This window comes from Suricata suricatta, chromosome 5, assembly GCF_006229205.1.
Source record: "Suricata suricatta isolate VVHF042 chromosome 5, meerkat_22Aug2017_6uvM2_HiC, whole genome shotgun sequence".
NCBI lineage: Eukaryota > Metazoa > Chordata > Mammalia > Carnivora > Herpestidae > Suricata > Suricata suricatta.
In genome coordinates, this window is record NC_043704.1 from 88,095,514 (window position 1) to 88,120,878 (window position 25,365).

Below are 25,365 nucleotides of genomic sequence, written 5' to 3' on the forward strand. Positions count from 1 at the left end.
GCATCTGTTCCTTAGGTTCTGAGATACCACCACAATGGCCACCTGCCTGGTCCACTCAGGTTCTAACCTTCCCAGACGTGTCTTCTGTCTTTTCCCCTGACTAAACCTCCCAGCTCCAGCCCTATCCTTCTTCTTTGTTGTCAGTACCTACACCATCAACAGATTTTAGGTGGACCTTTCCCTCCCAGACACACATAGGTTCCATCAATACTGGGCCATCATGGGTGACTTCAGTCTTACAGCATTTTATCATCTTGATTTCTATGTGGTTTTTAGACTTTTAAATTGACAGGGTTTTTTTTACATTTATATAACTACACTTACTGATAGCAAACATTCAAAGGAATGGAAATCTTCATGTGCTACTGGTGAGATTATAAATTATTACAACTTCTTAATGTAATCCAATACCTTAAAAATGCATATACCCCCAGCATTACCTTCCTACCCAAACCAGAAAAAGATGCCACAAGAAAACTAAAGGCCAATACCTTTGAAGAAAATAGATGCAAAAATCTTTAACGAAATAGAAGTAAAACAAATTCAACAATACATTAAGAGGATTATACACCATGATGGAGAGAGATTTATTCCAGAAATACAAGGATTGTTCAACATCTGCAAATGAGTCAATGTAATACACAAAACAAATGCAGAGAAAGTATGTGACAAAACGGCATCCATTTATGATAAAAATTCCCAACAAAGTGGGCATAGAGAGAACACGCTTCAACATAGTAAGGGCCATGTGTGACAAGCCCACAGCTAACATCATACTTAATGGTGAAAAGCTGAATGCCTTTCCTCAAAGATCAGGAGCAAGACTAAGATGTGTACTGTCACAGCTTTTATTCAACACAGTATTGGAAGTCCTCACCAGAGCAATTAGGCAAGACACACACATTTGAAAGAAAAAAAGTAAAATGGTTACTTTTTGCAGATGGCATATGATACATAGAAAACCTAAAGACTCCATCAAAAAACTGTTACAACTAAAAAGTGAATTCAGGTAAATTGCAGGATACAAAATCAAATGCAAAAGTCTTTTGTGTCTCTATACAATACTAATTAAAAGAAATGAAAAGAGAAAAAAATCCCATTTACAAGTGCTTCAAAAATAAAATATTTAGGAATAAATTGAACCAAGGAAGTAGAAGACTTGTATATGGGGAACTACAAGACATTAATAAAAGAAATTAAAGACAAAATAGATATACCATGCTGATAGATGGAGGAATCAATATTGTTAAAATACTTTCCAAAGCACTCTACAGATTCAATGTAATCCCTATCAAATAATATTTTTCAAAGAAATGGAATAATCCTAAAATTTGTATGGAATCACACACACACACACACACACACACACACACACACACACACACCAAATAGCCAAAGCAATATTGAAAACAAGAATCAAGCTGAAGGCATCATGCTCCTTGATTTCAAGCTATATTGCAAAGCTGTAGTAATTAATTAAAACAGTATGGTATTAGCATAAAACACTTAGACCATGAAATAAAAGAGACCTCACAAATGAGCCCATGTATGTATGGTCAATTAATCTATGACAAAGCAGCCAAAAACATGCGATGTCAAAAGGATAGTCTCTTCAGTTGGTATCTGGAATTTGTGCATTTTCGTCTACAATTCCATTACCAGATATGTGTCATAAGGAAGTCATCAAAGATGTACATGAGGGTGCTCCCTGTGACAGTTTTGTCAATGGGAAATATTAGAAACCACATAAGTGTCCAAAAATAGAATGGTTATGTAAGTTAGGGGACCATCATACAAAGATACTCTAATCATTAAAAGCACTGTAGTAGAGGAGAGTTTGGGTGGCTCAGTGGATTAAGTGTCTGACTTTGGCTCAGATCATGGTCTCACAGTTGTGAGTTTAAGCCTCGCGTCAGGCTCTGTGCTGACAGCTCAGAGCCTAGGACCTGCTTGGGATTCTGTGTCTTCCACTCTCTCTCTGCCCTTGCCCCATTCACACTCTCTTTCTCGGTCTCAAGAAAAAACATTTTTAAAAAATTAAAAAGCATTGTAGACTATATAAAAGATCATATTCACATGAATCACATTCACAATATAATGGCATTTGAAGTAGCTTATAAGAGTGTGTGTCACAATGCTTTTTTAATTTACAGTTACAGATCTGGAAATTTACAGTAGCAAAGCTTGGCAGGATATAAAAAATGTTTGCAGTAGTCACCCTAAGTAATAGGATAGCAAATGATTGTATTTTATTCATCTATATTTTCCAAAAGTTCCATGATAAGCCTGTTGCTTTGTAAATAATGTTATACTATATCAAAGGGTTACTCTGGAATAATATCATTAAATCTAGAATCTATTCATTTATTTATACCAGCTATGTGTTAAGTACTATTAGGGACTCCCATACACTTAAAATTTGTACAAAGATAAATAAAACAGAAGTCTCCGATCTCAAGCAGTTCACAATTCAGTAGGAGAGAGACAGAAACAAAGTCACTGTTCAATGGGGTGAGTGCTTCAGCAGCTCAAAGAGGGCGCCCATCTAACTTGGAAGGAAACCCGAACAGAAGGGCCTGGTAAGCAGAGGCTTATGGAGTCAGCAAGAAAATGGCACTTGGGCAGAGCATACCCCCTCGGACCTTAGGACTTTTTGAAGTATTTCTATCCGTATATTAAAAATAACCCCTTCATGAAAATAAAGGAGAAAAACAAGGCTCTTTGTGGCAACTAGAGATTTTCCTAGCATCATCCTCACAAATCATAAACCTCAGTCCTATGAGTGACTGAAAAAATCATCCAAATCCCAATACAAATTTCCAAGGCAGGATGGGGATGATCAGCCTCCTGACTAACTCCATCTCTTTAGGTCTATTTGGAGAAGACCTCAAAGCAGTTCACGTGTCACCACCTGATTCCCCGTCCCCTTTACCCCTGCCTTGCTAGGACCATGGCACACTACCATAACCCATGTGGAATCTGCCAACAGCCTACAAATACCTTTCCTTTTCATGGGGGAAGGTGGTGAAGTAGATAGGCAAAGAAGTTCGTTCCTTTATTAGAACTTACATTCGTTTTGTAACTATTTTGACAAACACCTGTGCATCAGGTCACATGAGAAGAAAAAGCAGAGAACTGAAAAAGCAGCTTCCCTTCAACATCACAAAAAGAAACAGACTGAAACAGGGACTTTCTTCCCTCTGAAGCCAGCACTCTTTCAAAGCACCATCATCCCTCCAGATGGTTCTAGGTACCACCATGTGGTTTTCCAACCAGCAGGGAGATGTCCCTGACTGGGCCACTAGGGTTTCCATGGCTTCATTAGTGCTGACAGTCAAGGCCCTTCAGCCATGGTTTTGGTTTGGTGAAAGTAACCAGACACAACCCCAGAAGGTCCTCCTTGAGCACAGTGACAAGAACATTACCACAGTCCCGTTGTCAGCACATCCTCTGGTCTAAGCTGATGCCCAGTAGACGCTCAAGAACTTGAAGATTTCCACAGAATACAAACAAGGCTTGAATGTCTCTGTGACATTTCCACTAAAGCTACTGACCGGGTCCTATTGGTTAAACAAGAAAATGACCAATTCCATCTCTCTATTTTAAGGTCAGCGCTTTTCTCCTCTGGGAATTAGCTTCCTCACACCACTTTACATAAAAGTTCCAGTCTCTTAGGATCATTTAAACTTCTTGCTGTAAAACTTAAAAACCACCCATTTCTGATTAGTGTCATTCATTGCCATCACTTGAAAATGTCAGCAAATAGCTAGGAGAAATGTCTCCGGCTCTTGAAGCAGTGAAACATTATGTTCTCAGAGTTGTTTATAACAGGAGGAAAACTTAGACTTAGGTAATGTTGATGATTTAGCAGTCCCCTGTGTTGCAAATACTAACAGACATTGAAGCTCACAATGTGACCTTTGAGTACACATAAAAAATACATGATAAAATTGGTAGTCCTGGCATTGTATTTCCCCACAGGCCACCATCAGCATTGGGAGGCAACAAACCTTTATGCCTTTGATCACAGGAAACTATGAGGAGTGATTTTGCTTAATCTTAAAAAAAGCATCTAATAAAAAAGAGAGCTTGCTAATAATTAACTATAGCCTCTGGACTTCTCTGGAGGACCTCTTAACTCTTTCAAAACTACCTTACAGAATGGACGATTCTGATGGTTTTACAGAGCACAGGGGACATATTCAGCATGACCTATTTCAAAGGAGAATTGGTATAGCCCAGTTAAATATTCCTTTCAACATGCTGAAAATTTTGTCCTAAGACCTATCAACATGCTTTGTAAGATTAGAAAATCTCTTTATTTTTTACTTCTTTCGCTCCTTCAACTCTCAGTGGGTTTGCATGATATGCTGGTGTGATCAAGCACTGACAGAATGGGTCTATATGAGCTGCCATTCTAGGAGTCAGTGGATTGATTAGTCATGTAAAATGAGTATCTTCTGTGCTATTGACTGAATTTACACGGTTACCACATTTTGAAACTGAACATCGAGGGGACCTTGAAAAGACTCCAGAATGTTCCACAAAATACTGAGACGGCTTTAACTTTGGATCTCTTCTTATTCTTTTCTACCCTTTGCCTTCCAGAATATAAAAAAATAAGTAATTATCTTAGAGGACATGAGAACTTTGCCTCGAAGCAAACCCCTCGGTTTGAACTCACAAAGTCTTCATAATAGATTTTACTGGGAATGAAAATAATTGTCTTCATGTTGTAGAGAATTAGCTCTGTAATTGAATCAAATTTGTGTTTAACAACAACAAAAACAAACAAAAAAAGATACACAAACATAAACCACTGCATATTTTCAAGTTATTGAGGGCTGTAAAGAGGTAGCTAAAATTTCTACCAGACAATAATGTATCGGATTCGTAGATCCGCCAGCCCACTATTAGATTAACATGCATTAGCACAGCTGGGGTTTGATACTGATACAGATAGATGATTCATACCTGCGTGCTCACTCTTAATCTCTCAAGGTAAAAAATTAATGTGGCTGCTACTCTAACAGGTACATATTAATAAAAGATCACTTTAAAAATAAACAAAACTCTCCATGATAAAATTTATCACCCTCAAATTTTAAAGTATAAGATACTCATTTGCTACACTGACATGATGCTCTGCTTCAGGATCTCAAAATATCGAACTAAGCGATGACAATATCAACAGAGACACTTTTATTCAGTAGGATGCTAAGCAGGTAAGACATTAAAGTTATCATTTTGAGGATAACCCTTTAACTTTTATAGATCTGTCACCCCTCTTTTATGCCAGTCCTGGTAAAATTAATCTTTCAAGGCCTCCCTCCTCACCTAACAAGTCTGCTCTCTTATGTGTACGGTGCCAATTCCACATTTAACAAGGCAACTGAATTTGGAGTGAGGTGGTTTCAAATTACATACTGACCTATCCCTATCTGACTGTGTGACCCTTATTTATCATGTATGAACCTCAATTTTCTTCTTTGGCAAAGTGGTTTTTCACCTGTTCTGCTTGCCTGAAAGAGTTTCCTAAAGATCAAATAAGACTTCTAGGACTTCTATGTTTTTAATATATGAACATTATGCTCCAAGCTCTTTATACCCTCTAGAATTAAGTTCAGTTGATGAGGAAGACAACCCAAAATGATAATGGCTCACACCCTATGCCACAAGTGAGAACCTCATTTCTTTCTCACGTGAAGAAGTGCAGAGGAAGCTTTCCAGGTTTGGTGTTAACGGCTACAGAAGGCAAGGACCCAAACGCTTTCTCTGTTTCCTCGTAATGCTCTACCGCTCTTAGAACCCACCTTCCTAGTCATGACCCAGGTGGCTACCACCATCTTTACATTCCAGATGGTAAGGAAGAAAAAGGGAGGAGGCCTTTGTCCTCTCTTCAAGAGTATTTTCGGGAATTGCACATGACACTCCAAATGGGATATGCTAGCCAGAGCTTAGAGACACGGCTACACCTAGCTGCAAGAGAGGTCGAGGAAACATGTGCTCAGCTGAAAATCAGACATCCTATTACAAAGAAAGAAGGAGATGGTGGTTATTGGGGATCAAATACTCTGTGACACACATCGTTTTTTTCGAGTTCCATAAGAATGCTACATGCTCTAGTGCCACCTTACTGTGAACCCCTATTAAAACTCTCCTATCTGGGTTATGTTTCTGCCGAACTTTATTCTCTAGTTTTTAGATGTCATGGATCATACGATAAACTAACTACGAGAATATTTATAAGCAGATAATAGTTTACTACTGCCAAAATCTCTGACATGAGATCTCTTTACAACTTCTTCCTACGCTGCCTGCACCACTAACTGCCAGAAGTCAAATTTATCCCTGTAAATATAAATGGAATTACATAATTTCCTTGATTAAAGCTTGTAGCGGTACCCCCTGGCTAAGGAGACCGTGGGTTCACAATTGTCCAAGACAGTCCTGGCTTCTGCCTCCTGTCCTTAGTGTCCCATCCAGTTTAGCATTTGTCCTGGAATTTTACTTTTTTGCCAATGTGATATTAATGCATTCCTACAAATATTGATATTTGTATAAAAATAAGCCATGCTGCACTTACTAGACCCCTGCTTTATGCCTCCAGCTTCTTCCATAGACTCTTCCGGTGCTGTGTGAAAAGCATGTGCAATGAAAAGATTTCTTAGACATTTGATTAAATTGAAGGCTAGCCAGCACTATTCCCAGTCCCTTCAAGATCCGATTTGTTACATCTCCCAAGAACAGCACACATCATTCATAATTCATTCATAAAGTGAACTGCACTTTGATACATTTTGGTAGCGTCAGTTAACTCCTGGTCCAATGACACCTCTTTCCAAGTGCAGGAAGTTACCAGGCAGACAGTTGGCTAATCAGGTGGAAACATGGAAATTATCAGTTAAATAAAAGCAAAACTAGGTATGGAAAAATAGAGACTGAGAAACCCTGCTTGAAGGGGATATAGAAAATTTTCTGAGTGTGCATATTAAAAAATCTATCACTAGTACAGTGTAGAGCTTTATACTTTATTGTTTCTTAATGCATTTTTATTTTGTCATAAACCTTGTGTCAATGAGCTAAAAAAATTTAAACTTAATGACAAATTAAGACTGAATTTCCATTTTTCAAGAAAGTGGATGATGAAAAAGTAATTCATGCCAAGTACTTGTCAATAATTGCCATCCACTGTGTGTAATATTGGGATCACTAGCTACCTGAAAAGCCGATGGCTTAGAACTTCTGAAGAAACAGCAGCAACTCCTCCAAAAGTTAAAAAGATTGTGTCCAAACATAACTTAGCATGTGCAGCCAAAAAGGTCAGTTTCTATATTCCATGGTAAAGCATGGATTTTCATTTAGATCAAATGGCTCTTCTAAATTAATATTGCTCAGAGTTCATTAGAAGTTTTGTTGTGCAAGTAGGAAAATAAAAGGATAGTCTTCATTGTGCTATCTCTGTTAATAGAAGAAAAACCTCAATTAGTTAAATAATGGTTTTACATCAGAGCCGACAGCTTCAAATAGAAAATCAGTTCATTCAAAGGCGGTTCAATTATCTTCATCAATTTACAAAATAAAATTGTTCATGCTGGCATAGTTGAAACAGCTAACATGTTTACAAATGATATTGTAAATTCAGGTAAAACTTTCAATATTTCCAATAGTTTTTTGCTATGGTAAAACAATCAGAAATTTTGATGGACCCCAGTATCATGGTAAAAAAAAAAAAAAATCTAAAGAAATATATTTAAAAGACAGGAATGATACAGAAGTCTACTTGGAATTCATAGGTTTGTCATTCATAAGTTTGTCAAAACTAGCTGGAGTATTCTACTGTTGAAAATACAATAGTATTTGGGAACTGTAGTTCTCAAATTTTATATATATGTATACTTACTACATAGAATTAATTAAAGCTTTTAGTAATTTTTGATTACTAAAAACAAAGCTTGCAACAGGAAGTCATCAAAACATACCCCTCTAAAAGCAACAGAAAAACTGTACTGAAAAAACAAAATGACAGGAGTTTAAAGGGTAAGTAAGTTTCAGTTTTGAAATTCTATAATTGTCCCTTAGAATAGATTACTTGTAGGGAGAATCATTTGGTGGAGCTATTTTTAACTGGGTAAGTTTTTATTCTATTCTGGAATGGAATAAAATTGAGAGTGCCTGTAATTTTGCAACATTTATATTTGGCAAAAATTTGAAAATATCATAAACAGACATTTGATGAATTTTGTTATAAAAATATTTGAAGTTACACTGAATAGGGGGGGTAATAGCCCAAGGTGTTTACACATTTCAATATGAATAAAATATTGAATTAAGAACATTCTCCATTTAGCATAAATTGTTTTCAACATTCCTCAGTGTCTTCAGGGAGGGGATTTCTCAATTTAAAAAAAAAAAGAGTTCATTGGAGTTATCAGACATTCTAATGTGGGTATCATAAAATAGAGCCTTAAACATTACTGTTTTATAAAAACATTAAAAATAAAATATTGAAAAATATACTCAGAAAAATACTAATAGCATGATATTAAAGATAGTTATAAATAAAGAGTAAGTTAAAATGTGACCATATATCAAGAATAATTGTTTTGTCTTTATCATAACTTTGCCATATTTTATCATTGTCATAGCTTTAATTTTTACTTTTTTGCTTTAATATACAAAATGTTTTTATATTTTTAGAAAGCATTTTCTTTCCAAAAAGTTTAATAGGGGCACCTGGTGGCTCCGTCAGTTAAGCACCTGACCCTCGGCTTCATCTCAGGTCATGACCTCATGAAGAGGAGATCCAGCCCAGTGTGGGGCTCGGCACGGGGCTTGGAGCCTGCTTGGGACTCTCTCCCCTTGTCTCTCTGCCTCTCTCTCTCTCTCTCTCTCTCAAAATAAATAAGCTTTAAAAAGTTTGATAGAATCAGTATGATGGTCAACAAAGATCCAAAAAATTAAATTCCAACGATGTTTAGCAGCTCCTTTTACTCTCAAAAGTGTCTCAATTTGGAAGTTAAGTTTTATGGTCACCCTAACAATAGCCAACAGAATAAGGCTACATTCCCTGTGATGTGGCCTTCTGAACCTTCCAGCCTCCTCCTCTCACATTTCCACCCCACCCTTCTCCAAAGCCTCCCACGCTCATTCCACACACTGCTCACCAGGCCGGGAGCAGAGGTCACTGGCTCTGCTCTGCCCTCACACTTGGCTCTGGCTGCCATGCCCTGTGCTCTCATAACCCTGGTGAACTCCAACTCCACCATTAAATCCAACTCCAGTAACTTCCGCCAGCTTTCCCTGGCTCTTTCCTCCCACCCCAGCACTACATCTAGGTCCTCATGGAGCTTTACATACAACTCTGACTGCCACAGCTCCACTGCTTTCTTTCTGGTCCTTCTTTCTGTCTGGATGGGGAGAGCCAAGATGTCATGAACTTTAGCCCCTTCATCTTTGTATAGTGAGAGGCTGACACAATACCTGACACAGAGGCCTCATTAGGTACATATTTGTTCAATGGACTGTATTGTAGTGCAGAGTTGGCCTTTCAGAATCTCCTAACACAACTACACAGGCATCTCCTCCTTCCATGTTTGTACACAAGGCCCTCCCACATTTCGATCCACTAGCTGCTGAGCTCTAGCAAGGCCTGGATGTCTCCGGAGGACGGTAGACTTATAATCATCTACTGGCATGCTCCAGCTAAGTATCTGGGGTGAATAATTAACCTCAGTTATCTGGGGATAGGTTTTAACTTCATAGAAGTTAGAGACAGCAATTGTGCATGTGTGTGTATACGTGTTTATATGTACACACATACATATAAAATGAACCCTGATAAATAAGTCAAGAATGGCCCTATACACAAAATCTGCTTAAAAAGTCTGTAACTACCAGAAAGGGTGAGGAATATAATCTAAGCCTATTCCTTAAAGCCAGCCACAGCCTCCTTTTACTGAATAACAGGGACTTAAGAAGATCCTCCATCAGAGTGAACCTGTGACCTATACCATGGTGGGGCGCCATTTTGTGTTACAGACATAATTTAAAGGTGTGAGTACAGATATGTATGTGTGTACATCACCAACACCTTGAATAGATAACACATTATTCAGACATCCACTGTCATCAGTAATGTTAAAAAGTACATAGGCAAGAGGGTACCAGGTGGCTCAGACAGTGAAGCATCCAACTCTTGGTTTTGGCTCAGGTCACGATCTCACAGTTTGTGAGCTCTGAGCTGACAGCATGGAGCCTGCTTCGGATTCTGTGTGTCCCTCCCCCACTCACATGTGTGTGTGAGCACGCTCTCTCTCTCTCTCTCTCTTTCACTCTCTCTCTCTCTCAATAAATACTCCTTAGAACTAGATAAGTCTGTCAGAATTTTGACTTCCTCTTTCCTTGAGCCTTGGTTTTCTCCTCAACACTTGGTTAATATGGTCTGCCCTTCAGAATTGTTCAATCAAAGAGAAGATCAGGGCATGGCTAGCTAAATGGTAGAGGTTATATTTCTTAATAAGGTCCATTCTATCTGCCTAACATATAACCTGCTAACATCAAGCAGTCTAATTCTTATTCTCTGAAGTCCCTGAAGTCCCCCAGGTCCCATCACTAACAAAATCTGCCATCAGTGGCATTTTCAGTGTAGCCCTCCTCCACAGATCCACAGTCACTGTCCTGCTTCCAGGGGCTCTCCGGCTGCTCCACAGCAGGCAGCTCCCTCAAGAAAGCAAGAGGGGAGCTGGGTTCTGTGATCCCACCAAAATTTGGCTGGGCTCCACATCCAGCCTGGTGACTCATGTCCTTTGAGTTGCTGAATGAATTTAAAGTGTTACCAAGGAATTTTGCAATTCACAGCAGATAGATGTCGAAATTACAGAAGCACTTTCTTCAAATAAGAGGCAGTGTGTATTTGTGCCCACAAGAATGAGGGCGTGTTGGAAAGAACCAGAGAAAATTCTTCTTCATACATCAGAACAGACCACAAAACACTAATGTCATTTTATCACCTTCTAGTGTGTACAAGTACACAAATGCATAAGAAATCTTCTCATGAGGAAGCCAAACTCACCAGCAAATATTTTACATCTTTTTAAATGTGAACAGTGGATTGATACATATGAAACTGAATAGAACTGATGAACGATTGTGTTATTCAATTAATTCCCTTCAGATAGGATTTAAAATCTTTCCAGAGACAAGTTTCCTCTCCTTATCAATAAAACTGATTTTTCTAAGTCTCTCTACTACATTCGGGACAACTTTTTTAAGTTTCTAATTCCAGTTAACATACAGAGTTATATTAGTTTCAGGTGTGCAATATAGTGATTCAACATTTCGACACAACACCCTGGTGATCAACACAGCAAGTGCCCTTTTTGTACCCCCCCCATCTGGTAACCATCAGTTTGTCCTCTAGAGTTAAGAGTCTATTTCTTGGTTTGCATCTTTTTTCCACCCTTTGCTTGTTTAAAGTTCCTAAGTTCCACAAGTGATATCATACGGTTTTGTTTTTCTGACTTATTTCACTTAGTGTAATATTTTCTAGCTCCATCCATGTTATTGCAAATAGTAAGGTTTCATTCTTTTAACTTTATGGCTAATATTCCATTGTGTGTGTGTGTGTGTGTGTGTGTGTACACATATACACACCATATCTTCTTTATCTATTCATCAGTTGAAGGACACTTGAGCTGTTTCCATAATTTGGCTATTGTTTATAATGCTGCTATAAACATTAGGGTGCATCTATCCCTTTAAATTAGTATTTTTGTATTCTTTGAGTAAATACCTAACAGTGCAATTGCTGCATCATAGAGTAGTTCTCTTTTTAACTTCCTGAGGAATCTCCCCACTGTTTTCCAGAGTAGCTGTACCAGTTTGCATTCCCATCAACAGCATAAGAGGGTTTCCCTTTTTCCTCATCCTCACCAGCACCTGTTTCTTGGGTTTTTTTATTTAGCCATTCTGACAGATGTGAAATTATATCTCACTGTACTTTTGGGTTGTATTTCCCTAATGATGAGTAATGTTGAGCATCTTTTTATATGTCTGTTGGTCATCTCTGTGTCTTCTTGGAAAAATGTTTATTCATGTCTTCTGCCTTTTTTTAAATGTTTGTTTATTTTTGAGACAGGGGAGGAGCAGAGAGAGAATGGAAGACTGAGGATCCAAACGAGGCTCTGTGATGACAGCAGAGAGCCTGATGTGGGGGTCAAACTCACGAACCTCAAGATCAAGATCTAAGCCAACGTCAGTCACTTGACCAAGTGAGCCACCAGGGAACCCCTGCCCATTTTTAACAGGATTATTTGGCTTTTGGCTATTGAGTGTAAGAAGTTCTTTATATATTTTGGATACTAACCCTTCACCAAACATGTCATTTGCAAATATCTTCCTCCATTCCAGAGGTTGCTGTTTAGTTTTGTTGATTGCATCCTTTGCTGTGCAGAAGCTTTTTGTTTGATGAAATCTCAATAATTTTAGTCTTGCTGCTGTTTCCCTTGCCTCCGGAGACCTATCCAGTAAGTTGCTACAGGGTAATTCTCTTATATTTGGCTTTCAACTTTTGGTTTTCTTTAATGGACTGTAGCCAGCTCATTAAATCATGCACTGGATTTCAATTTCCATGACTATTTTTTGCAATTCTGGAAGATTTGGGTTTTGTGGGTTTTAATGTTGTGTAGTATTCCATTTAAGCTTGTGTCAGTGTATTAGCTATACTGTTTGCATTATTTTGTTGCCATAGTAGCCCTGGAGATAACAAAATGCATTTCTAATTTTTAAAGTTTAACATTTTATCACTACAAGTAAAATATAGAAACCTGGGGTGCCTGGGTGGCGCGGTCGGTTAAGCATCCAATTTATCTCAGGTCATGATCTCATGGTTCATGAGTTCAAGCCCCACATTGGGCTCCATGCTGACAGTACAGAGCCTGCTTGGGATTCTCTCTCTCCCCCTCTTTATGCCCCTCCCCTGCTTGCTCTCTCTTCCCCTCTCTCAAAATAAATAAACACACACACATATATATAACATATATATATATAACACCTTGTAACCACACAGGTCTCTCTGCCTTTCGCTTTTACATTCTAGTTGTCATAATGCATCACATCTCTATGCACTGAAACCCCACCAAAGTTAAGAATGTTGTGTGCAACTGTCACAATTTAAACAGCAAACTACAGCCTTTGATTTTTACCATTTTTATTCTTCTTTCATTCCTCAAGTTTCAAATTGCCCTTTAATATCATTTCTTTCCAGCCTAATTAACTGTTAGTATTTCTTTTGGACAGGTCTGATGGTAACAATTTCTTAGTTTGGCCTTCTTTCCTAATCTGTTTTTATGGAATATAAAATTCTGGGTTGACAGCTCCCCTTCCCCCCCCCCCTGCCCCCCCCCCCCGCCACAAGCACTTTAGACCCAGTTACACTGTGTTCTGACTCTCCAATGTCAGAAACCTTCAGCAATTCATTCTTGTGCCCCCTATATGTAATGTGTTATTTCAAGATTTTTTTTTTCTCATTTTTGGTTTGTAGCAATTTAATGATGTGGTGTCTGGGTTCAGTTTTGAGTTTATCTGGTTTGGGTTTTGCTGAGATTCTTAAATCTGTCAAGTTGTGTCTCTCACCAAATTTGGGAAGTTTTCAGTCATTGCTTCTTCAAGTATTTTCCCCCCTGTATCAGTCTCTTTTTTCTTTCCTTCAGGAACTCAAGTCACAAAAATCATATACATTTAGCTATTACTTTCAATGTCCTTAAGACTCCATTCATTTATTTTTGCTCTGTTGTTCATACTGAGTAAGTATTACTGACCTATCTTTATACTTGCTAACTCTCTCTTTGGTCATCTGCATTCTGCACTGAGCTATCCAGGGAATTTTTGTAAAGATATTTTATTTTTCATTCCTGAAATTTCTTTCATCTGTTATGTTCACCTATTTTTCTGTGTAGAAATTCCATCTTTCCATTATATGTTTTCATCTTGATCTGGAACATAGTAATAGCAAACTCAAGTCTTTTGATTTCCAAACTCTGACTCACCTTGGGGTTGTTACGTGTCTTTTTCCCTTGCAAATTGGTCACCTTTTCCTGATGGCTTCAGGTTTTGCTACATTGTGTAACTTTGAACCGTATGGACATTTTGAATGTTATAAGCCTTTAGGTCCTGCTCAAGTCTTCTGGAGAATTTTTATTTTTCCTTTTTTTTTGCAGGCAAAGAACCCAGTGAGGCCTAGAACACAAGCCTGTCTCCCTGTCCTGGGCAATGGTTCCACTACGAGTTCGGTTTTCAAAGACTTTGCTAGACTGCTCTGGGTGTGTCCCATGCCTGCACAGGCCCAGCATGAGGCTGGAACTTGCTTGGTTCAAACAGGTAAGTAGGAGCCCCTTTCTTCAGCTTTTTCTCGGGCATTCCTCACTCTCTAGCACCCCTTTTTCTGACCTGCTGGCCAGAAAGATGTGCTTTATCTTAGAATTTAAGCTGCAGCTACAACTCTGCAACTGGAGCCCAATCTCAAGTTGGAGAACTTAAAAAGGGAAAATAATTGGAAATTCTCTTCCATATGGATCACTTCTTCAAATTTTGATTCCCTTCTCTCATCTGCCTGTTCTTGCTACATTTTTAGGGTTTTCAGGTAAATGCTTTTTGTGTTTTGTTCAGAGTATTAGCTGTAATTACTAATAGAAGGAGGCTACTCTGTCTTGGCCAGCAGCCCAACTCAACTACTTGGTTGTTTTTCAAGTATTCCTGCTTTTCATGTTGTCTTATTCTTTCCTTATAGAGTCTTTTTCTTAACCTAATTACTTGAAGCAAAATTATTTTCTTGTCTATCCCTACGTTCAATGCTCAAGTTATTGCTTATAAAGGTGAAGTCTTAACTTGTGTGTTTTAGAATTTTTGTAGTGTGAGTTCATCTTCAGTCAAAATCTTTCAGAATCCTTTGCAAACTTGTTGTGAATGCCATCCTTCTTGCTTCTCCAGAAGTCACTGGTAGCTTACTAGCCAGAGATCAATTTAATGAAACGTCTCAGTATCATAATTTCTAGACTGCACAGATGGTATAATTTAGACTCAACACCTATGGGTATATAGTTGGATGTTAATTTGTCAAGAAGGTTTGGTTTTTGGTTTTTGTTTTCCCAGCAAGGGCTCAGGCCAAAGACAGTCTTTCTTGCCATCTCCCCAGGCCAGTATGCAGTTTGTCTAGTTTCTTTTTCACAAGGGATACAGCCAACTAACAGAGCAGAGCCATAAATAAGTAAAGAATGGATCTGAAAGCAGTGAGTAAGCAACACATTCTCTAACCCAAAGTAGCTGAGGCCCAAAGAGGTTCCTTTGTTCTTATAAACAGACCTCGGAAACTCAGCTTTTTTTTTTTTTTTTTTAAACAATCTCTCTGCATTTGCCACTACCAACCTGTCACTTGAGGTTCTTTTCCCTCATTCCTGACATGGGGAAAATTTCCTCTTGCATAAACTTAAAGAAAAAATAGCCAACATTTCAGGGTCATAGTGGTCAGTGCAGAGTGGTCATGCTGTTCAGGGTCTCAATAGCCACCAAATCCAGAAAAGACAGACTTGAACTAAAGGGAAATTGAAGTTTTTGAAGTTGTCTTTGCTACCCCAGATGACAACCCCTAGTTATAGTCTGGAGGAAAAAATATGCAAATCCAAATTATGGTCCACATTTATTTCTAATTTCCCTGATGCATACAGAGGTCACTGACCTTCAATCACTGGTCAAGCCATAATGGTTGCTTTGTAATTTCTTTGGATCCTCTGAAGATTGGGAGTCACTGTCAGGAAAAAGTTTTCCGTGGATCTCTCACTATTTCTGCACATCTTGTGAGCAGACATGCTGAGTGTCTTTGCTCTGAACTGTCTTTTCAAGGATATTCATATAGCAAACAGCCTTGAAATAGAGATATTGTATCTCCTTCCAGAACAAAGAGCAGGTTTGCTTACAGTCTCAGAAGATACAGGTAGTATTTCCTTGTAAAGCAAAAGCCAGGCATTGCCTACTATCCACTATAATAAAGAAAAGTTCTCTCTAGGGCAAAACTCAAGTGTGATCACTACACACATACAAAATTCAGGTCAAAGTTCAAGGTTCCTCTGTAACAAACCCACTATATTTGTGGGTATCATCTGACCTCTTTATGATGCCCTATGAGAACTGGGAGTTGGGGACTGGTAATGAAAAATGCTGATTCTCTGGCCAATGCTATTGCTTTGAGTAACATATGGTCCTATGCCTTTGCCTCAGAGGTCAGCTCTCCGACAGCCACCATGAAACTGGGCAGGCTCACCTTGGAAACAGGGTAAAAATCTTAGACCTTCAGAGTTCTTGGCAGTTATGCAATGCCTTGGTCTGCCCAGCCTTCTCGTAGTATTTAGTTCTCCTCCAAGGGTAACAGAGCTGCCATGTGTTTGTGTAGCACCCGGCACGGGCCAACTTACTGGGCCCTCGCAGGGTTCTATCCCTGAACCACGTTTCTTAATGCACTTCCATAGATGCCACGCTGGCACGGGTGGTATAGTGGTGAGCATAGCTGCCTTCCGTAGATGCCAGAATTGGTTACTGGTTTCTTTGCTTCATCCCCACCGTTACTGATACTTCTCTTAGGTGTGCGTATATTCCCATCATATCTCAGCAGCGATAAGCCGCAGCAAATACATCAGATCAGTACAGTCTATGACCACTATATGCCTCGATGCTAAGCCTACGCAAATGCATTAACAAACCTCGCTGGAGATTAAGGATGTGAAAATCCCACATAAGTCCATCTGTAGAGTTTTACTCTGAACTCCTGTGACACAAGAGCTAAGCTTGACTATCCTATGAGAGCGGCCTGCTAGAATTTCCTCATTCCTTAACAGAAGAACTTCTGTTCAAAGTGAACCAGTGAGTGCTCTTTTCAAATATTTGTTAGAGGCCAGTAAACTAAAGTTTGCTTCCTGTGTCAAAGGCTGAAAGGGACAGGGACCATGTTTAATCTGTCAATATAAAGTTACCACTGTGCCCCTAAATTTTGGCTGTATTTTACACACAGCCTGGTTAGTAAGTTGCTGAATTCTAGAACTGACTCTTGATGGAGTCTGCTTGGTCTGGCAATGCATATTAAATAAATGAAATGAGTTACATAAGTTTCCTGGCTATCTTATTTTTCTTTTGTATTATTTACATGGTATCAAAATCTGTTCCAGTTGCTATGGATGCATAACAAATTACCCCCAAATTCAGTGGTGTAAAACAGCAATGAATCATGCTCACTAAGACTATGGGTCAGAAATTTGGATGAGGCACAGTGGGGACAGCTGGTCTCCGCTTTATGATGTCTGAAGCCTCAGATGGAAGCCTCAAAGGCTGGGAGCTGGAATTATCTGAAAGCTTCTTCACTAATGCCTGGTGGTGGCTGTCAGCTGGGGGGCCTTGATGGCTCTCCACATTGACCACACCATGTGGAGTTAGTTTGTGCTTCCTCGCAGCATGGTAGCTAAGCTCGAAGGGCAAGTGTCCTGAGAGGGGGAACAGATGGAAACTGTAGCCTTTTTATGACCTAGCCTTGGAAATCACCTAGCATCACTTCTGCCACATCCATTGATCAGAGAGGTCAAGTCTGCCCATATTCAAAAAAATAAAAGAGAGACCTCAGCTTTCAGTGGGAGGACGTCAGTCACAATTTAAGAAATGCATGTGGGATTGGGATATGTATATTGGTGTGGCCATCTTTGGAAATACAATCTGCCACAGTATGTATTTGTGGTAAATTCTCACAATAATCCTACAAAACAGATGCTTTCATATTCTTCATCTTAGAGATGAAAAATAGAATTTAGGCACGTTAAGCAACTTAGCCAAGATAACACAACCATTGGTGAGCCAAAGCCCACCCTTAACACATGCAATGCCTAAGCACTTGCTTATAACAACAACCATTAGTACATTTACCCATATGGGATCTTTGTTTAGACAAAGAGTTCTTCACCCCATAACAGGACATCATTTCAGTCTCTACCTGGAACCACTTTTCAGGACGCTGTTACCTGTCTAGTTGATCTGGCCATCATCTCTGAAGTATCAACATCTAGCCTCTGGCACAGGACATAAAGACTTGTCCCCTAAGTTTCCTCTTATATTTCAACTGCTTCTGGGATCAGATTGGCAATAGGAGCATAGTGAAACTCACATAGCATAGTACTAGCATGAATAATCTTTGGAGGCAGATAAACATGGGTTTAAACCTTGGCTCTAACAAGTTTTGTTTTGATGCAGTAAACAAGAGACTTAGGTTTGCTAAGCCTGTTTCTTAACTACTAGAATGGCAATAATACACTTCTAGAATCTCGTACGGAAGGGGCATATTAACAAAAATAAGCAAAATCTCTCAGGCACTTGCCCCCACATTCTTACACAACTCGTTGGGAACCTTCATCTCCCCTATAAGTAGAAGTTCCCAGGTGTATCTCATGAACACTTACAGATTCATACCACATGATAACCCAATTTAGGCTTCTCTTCTAATCCAGATCCCTCCATGGTGGAAAACCACTGGAAGTCATCATCACTATGGACTCACCAACAGCTCAGCACCTCATCACTGCTTCAACTGTAGGTTCTCTCCCAGGGAAAGTGTGTCTCCTAATGAGACTCTAACAGCTATTTCTCAGGATGCCTGAGAAGTGTAATTACCAGGTTATCACTGGGGAAGATGCCCCTCCACCATTCCACTTGGGTCACATAAAAGTTTCTTCTGCTTTCGCTAGCAATTTTTCTTCTTCAGAGGGCTTGCGCATTAGTCTTCGGGGGCAGGATAGAACAGATGCCCTTCTGCCCCTACCACAATTCATCCTTCCTCCTCACTCAATCTTTCCTTATTTCTTCAGCCAAAAGCAAAAACACAAGCAACTTACACAGCCCTTTCTTCTCCGATCTGTCCACAGTTTTATAGATTCTCCTGACCTAACACAGTCATGCTACCATTTATGTGCTCTTCTGCAGTTCCTCCCTTCCCTGATTTTAGGTCCCTTTCTCATCTTTTGCCCTTTGTCCTCTGCTCCTATAAGGCATGGGCGGGTATTAGCTTGAGTTAGTTGCTTTATCTAAAGGCAGCTGTTGCCCAATTCCACTGTTTAGATCCTCCTACTGAAGCAAATGTATGTAACTTTATCAGGTATGCTCTTTCATAAGGGAAAAAAATCCATTGTGAAGGACTCAGATCCCATGTGGAAAAAGAAACTACATACAATTAAATGCCAATGACTTAAACTGACTTAAATGCATACTAAACAGCAAGTAACATTCAGTGTAGAGCTGATGACAATTTACAATCCCTGATCACTAAGAATTTTTAAAAACCGTCAGCCAGATAAGGCTGAGGGGATTATCTCAGCCATGGTCCTATCTCCATGTCATTCCTCTGTCTTTCAGATCTGGGTCTTTTCTAGCCCAGGGCTGAGTCCCTCTGTCCATGTCTCTCACTGTCTGGGCTGACATGGCCACTCTGCTGTGACGCTCTCCCTGTGTCAACTTAATATGAGTTATGTAATGCCTCCCCTCTACATACATGTAATCACTCAAAGCTCATGGTTTAAGTTTATTTATTTTGAGAGAGAGAGAAAGCCCATGTGCAAGCATAGGGAGGGGAAGGAAAGAAGGGGAGAGAATTCTGAGCAGCCTCCACACTATGAGCAGAGAGCCTGATGTGGGGCTTGAGTCCACAAACTGAGATCACGACCTGAGCTGAGACCAAGTGTCAGTCGCTCAATCAACTGAGTCACCCAGGTGCCCTCAAAGCTTACTTTTAATTCAAATTTCCCATCAATTCCATTTGTCAGAGGTTGCTTTCTCCAAACATGTTCTGCTTGCTACCATCTCTGGCTGCTTGCTGCCATAAATAGCACCACAGTCCCCACACCCTGTGCCACTGTAAAGAGACGAGAGAGAGACGTTGTGTAGCCCCAGGCTTTTGGTGAGGAGTGAGCTACTTCCAGTTTGGATCCTACAAGAAAAGCTTCCCTTGTTGCCCAGATCTGATACTTCCTGTGTTTCCATGGCAAACTTCCCTCCTGGATGCAGCTGCTTCTGAGGGCTGGGGAGAAGGAAACTATTTAACCATTTTGTTTCCACAATGTAAATTTTCTATTTCCCCCTGCACACCACATTTCGCTTTCTGTTCTTGTTCCCTTAATGGGTGCCTCCGCCCTCCTCCGCCATATCCACACAACACGTTTCCAGTTTTTCCCTGTTAACCCCTGGAAAATCATAGGCTCTTGGCAGGAAGATACTGGATTGATAGTGCCACTGGAATAGCATCTTTTCAATAATTCTTCCGTTTCTAGTGGGACTATCTTGGTCCCCCTAGAATGAGTAGTTCTTTAAACCCCCAAGCCTGGGCTGTTGGTCACCACAGGAAGCCATCTGCAGCTGTGAAAACCAATGCATGTAATGAGGATCGTATTTTTGGCATTTTTAATAGATATATTTTCATTTTCCCCTTAAATTATGCTCCTTCACAGCCTCAGGCTCCCAGCTTAGCCAAAAGGCATACTGCTGCAAAGAATAAGAGGCCATTGATCATGTTTGAGTCATAAATCTGACTTTTACAAATCTACTTCAAGATAATAGTCATGAAAGCCAAGCTCTAGGTAGACAGAAAAAGGACACTCCAAGCTGTCTTTGCCTCATTTAACACAATAAGAATCAGTCCTGGCTGACCAAGGGGTCTTGCCAGGTGCCTCAGGAAGGGAGAGCTCAGGACAGAACATAGGAGGAGGCCACAAATGCAAACAAGCATCATGGCCATCTCCATGCCCCATGCCTTCCCCCCCACACACACCCCATATAATCCTTGAATAGGGTTAACACCAGGCAAGAGGAGGGCCAAATGGGGAGGTTTGGTACTCAGAACAAGTTGCCATGGAACGGCTGCTTCAGAGGGACACTGGTCATACAATGTGGTAGGGGAGACTTAATTTAGCCCCCAGAGGCTCCCTCGTCCATCATATGGGATCAGAAGTATGTAGAGATTTCCACAAGCTCTGAGAAAGGAAACAGGCTATACCTGATGGTCCTGGGTAGAGAGTACCCAGCAGAGAGTCATTGTGGGACATCAGGGGGAGCCTGCAGGGCTAGAGGGTCAGGTGGGGGGAGGGGGCGACAATCTCTCCTTAAGCATAGAAGGGACACCAAATAAACAGAGAAAACAGCCAAGTCCACTTGGCAAAGGAGGGCAACAGTATCTTTTGGATAATCAGTCAGAATTTCAGCTTTCCCTCTGTTCCTTTTAAGAGGTAGTTTCTTGGTGTAGGGCAGGAGGACAGCACCACTGAACCAAGAGATTATGGAGCAGAAGCCCACCAGCTGGCAGCTTCCACTCCTGAGCAGCAGGGCAAAGAGTCACCAAACAGAAGAGACACCACTGCAGAGAACAGAGAAGCCAGCACAGAACAAATGTGGGCCGGACGTGCCTCTTTCCTGCCGCCGTGGGTCAGCGCTGTCCTCCTGCCCTACTCCAAGAAACCACCTCTTAAAAGGAACAGAGGGAAAGCTGAAATTCTGACTGATTATCCGAAAGATACTGTTGCCCTCCTTTGCCAAATTGGGCTGAATTTTATCTCATTTTGGTTTTTTTTCTCTCCTTGTGGTAGACAGTTTCTAAGATGCCCCCCAATCCTGCCTCCTGGTGTTTATGCCCTCGTATAATCTACTCCCCTTCAGTGTGGTTTGGACCTAGTACTTGCCTCTAACAAATAGGATACAGCACAAGTATTGGGATGTGACTTCAGAGTTTAGGTTTGAAAGAGACTCTGATTTTCAATTTGCTCACCTCTCTTCCCTTCTCCTTTGCTTGCTGTGATGAGATAAGCTACAACGTTGGAAGCCGCCAAATGGAGAGGTCTGGGTGGAAAGGAACTGAAGGAGGCTCTGGCCAAGAAGCAGAGGAGAATCGAGGCCCTGTGTCCACCAATTCAAAAGGAACTGGATCCTACCACCATGACAGGGATGAGTTTAGCACATTGTCCCTCATCCCAGACTTCTGCTGAAACCCAGCTAAAGTAATCAGTTCACCCCAGTTTTCTGATGATTTTCTGTTAGCTCTGAAAGTCCCATATCCCAGGAAACTGCTCAGTCGTGAGCAATCCCAAACAACTGGTTACCCTAGGTCTAGCCCTAGATGGCATCTTGAATGCAGCCTTCTGAGAGACCCTGAGCCAGAGGACCAAGCAAGCTATACCCAGAGTCCTGATCGAGGAATTATAAGATACTAAATGTTGTTTTAAGCTGCTAAACGTTAATGTAATTTGTTATGCAGCAACTGATAACTAATACATTCCTCATTACCCAAAAGATTAAAAGTTCAAATGAAAGATCAGGTCAGCTATAGAAAAATAAAAGACGGTGCATTTTCTTTGCGCAGCAGCTTGTAGTGTGAGTTAGCAAACTCTCTGCAAGTGTACTACACTTTTGAACAATAGATTCAAAGAGCAGCTTCCAGATAGAATGAAGAATTAGGTGTACCCCTATCTTCGAGTAGTTTAAAATCTTATCAAGAAATCCAGACATCATCACCTGACAGACATCAAACATTGCTATCACAAACTTAACATCCCTTCTGGGGTATCTAAAGAGAGAGACACTAAATGAATTTTCCAAGTCATGCAATGAATCTGTCTAATAGGTAGGAGAACCAGGACTTCTCCCTATCTCAGGAAACACATATAATCATCAAGCCAATAGAGACAGAGTGTGAACACAAATTTTCTGCTGCCACAGGAAAGTTAGCTTCCCGTGGCCAAACTACTATGCAGAGATCAGCTCCAAACCATGCAGATTGTCACTTAAATGCTAGTTTCTGCCTGTGAGGTCTACAATATAGTGTATCAAGATCCTGAACACATTCAATGAGAAATCTTCATGTATCATAGGCAGTGGACGAAGGATTGATTTCAGGAATGGAAAAATAGGCCATAAAGGCCAATGCTCTAGTCTTTGAGATAAAAATAACAATAGCCATAAATACTTGTGCAATGCTTTACAGATGAGGAAGGCTTGCAGATGATTTTATTACAAGATCCTTATCAACTCAAAGATAGCTAAGAATGAGACGGTTCAATTCAACTCAGTTTACAATGTTGGCTCTACCTCCATTAAGCTATGCACTAGTATTCCAGATTGGCACTGCCTAATATGGTAGCCAATAGCCACATATAGCTCATTAACATTCAATAAATTAAAATCCAATTTCCAGTCACACTAGCCATATTTCAAGGCCCTCAATAACCACATGTGGCTGGAACCTAGACATAGGACCTTTTCATTATCACCAAAAGTTCTTTTGAACAATGCCATTAGACTCCTAAGAAGGTACGACCAAGTACCTCCCTCAGCAGCTCACATTCGAGAGGCAAAACACTCTACTTCACAATACAGTAGGATAATTCTGGCCAGGATCCCGGACAATGCTTTATGAAAGGTAACACAGAACTTCTGGAATCTTTCCAAATAGGTGCAAGCTAATTAGAGGTTTTTCTCATCCCTTAAAGATGTTATGACATATATTAATATGTCACGCCTTCCATTTTCTTTATTACCAAAATTCCATAGGTACAGCCACACTGGAATAGTCTGTATTATAGAAGTGTATTTCCTATGCATGGCCATCCTGAAGGATGCACCAATTACCATAGTGGCCACAAAGTGAGCGGCCCTTTAATCCCTGCGGAAGGTCAGCCAGATTCACAGAGCTCAACTGCTGACCCAAGCACTGTTTGGGCGTGCCTGAGAAGAGACCAGATGAGGTGAAAGAGCAAGTGGTAACAAGACATAAGGAACCAGTGATCTGACGGGCTATGTGTCATAGCAAGGAGCTCTCAGGACCCACCCTTTCAAATTCAACCTGGCCCTGAGCAGGTTTGTTTGGCCTCAGCAAGATGTTGGCAGAGCAGCCTGCCAGGCTGCCCAGTTCCCCAGCCACTCCACCACCCCGCATAGCCCTGTCCCAAGTGTCCATCAGATGCAAGCTTCTCCTCACTTCCCAAGCGTCTCTGGGGAACTGGACAGAAGTTGTCCTGGTATTCAATAAGAATCATATGGGGGGGAGCCTTGGATCTCATCTGTCCCATACCCAGATTTTTATAAAGGAAGTTAGGGCACAGAGGAGAAGGGAGATACACAAGGTCACCAGAAGAAGAGCATCGTTTTGACATTAATGAAACGGAGTTAATATTCACTTCCACACACAAGAGAGAACATGGCAGCTATCTCACCGGCACAAGAAATAGCTACCAGTGTGGGCTTCTGTGTTGTCCCCGCTCCTAGTTTCCCATATCACCCTGCAGAGTGACACCAGTGCTTAACCATTTTCCTCTGGCCAGATTTATTCCTCCTACATGGCCTGGATTTTAACCAGGGAACAATTATAAATCAAAAACAACTAGTTGACACTTGGTCATTCTTCATGGAAACATGCCAGCAGAAACCTTTAATAAGTACAGATCTCCATAAGAACAATTCAGTTTGGGAAATAAAAATCAAAGCCTGTTGCCCCAAATATTATAATTAGTAAAAATCGATGCAATGGTAAAACCTAATTTGCCCAGGTCGCCCATTATTTTTATTCTCTAGGGACTTAAAATATTTCCAAATTTCAGGCCTACAAACTTCAAATGTAAGTAGCTAACCCATAATGATCTATCAATGCCTTAATAAGGATTAGGGTATAGCTACCCAGGTGAAGAATGGGCTATCTGATAAACCCTACTGACGGGGCTCCCTGGGGGTGGAAAGGAACCCCACAAGGGGAAATTTAGGGCCCAAGACTAATACTCAACCTACAGTGAAAGTGTGTGCAGGGCCAGCCTCATATCTAATGAGGGCAGGGGGAAAAAGCTTTTAATAGATCACTGGCTCTTTAAGTCACAGTCTAGAAAAGTCAGCCACTGAACTAGGTTATGGATCTGTGGGTACAGCACAGTGAAACATTTAATCAGGGAACAGAAAGCTTTCTGGAACAAATAAGCCAAATGAATGCCTAGGAGTGGAAATGTTAACTAGCGACGTAAGTTCAGAGTACAGCTGTGTCCAAATGAGCCGGGCTTCTGGCCCAGCGAGCAAAGTCTGTGAAAGATAGAAGAATTATACTGCTTTTCCTAAATGCCAGCAGTGGATTTTTGCCATTTTAATTCAGATTTTCTGGGAGGAGAGAGGAGGAATTAAGAAAGCAAAATGGAATGGTTTTAAAACAAATATTTCCCAGGTTATCGTGCTGAGATAGAGTTGTGGTTTTTATTTTTCCTTTTGGCAGAGGAACAAGTAGCCATCCTTCAGGAGAAATGCCTCTGATGTATTTCAATGACC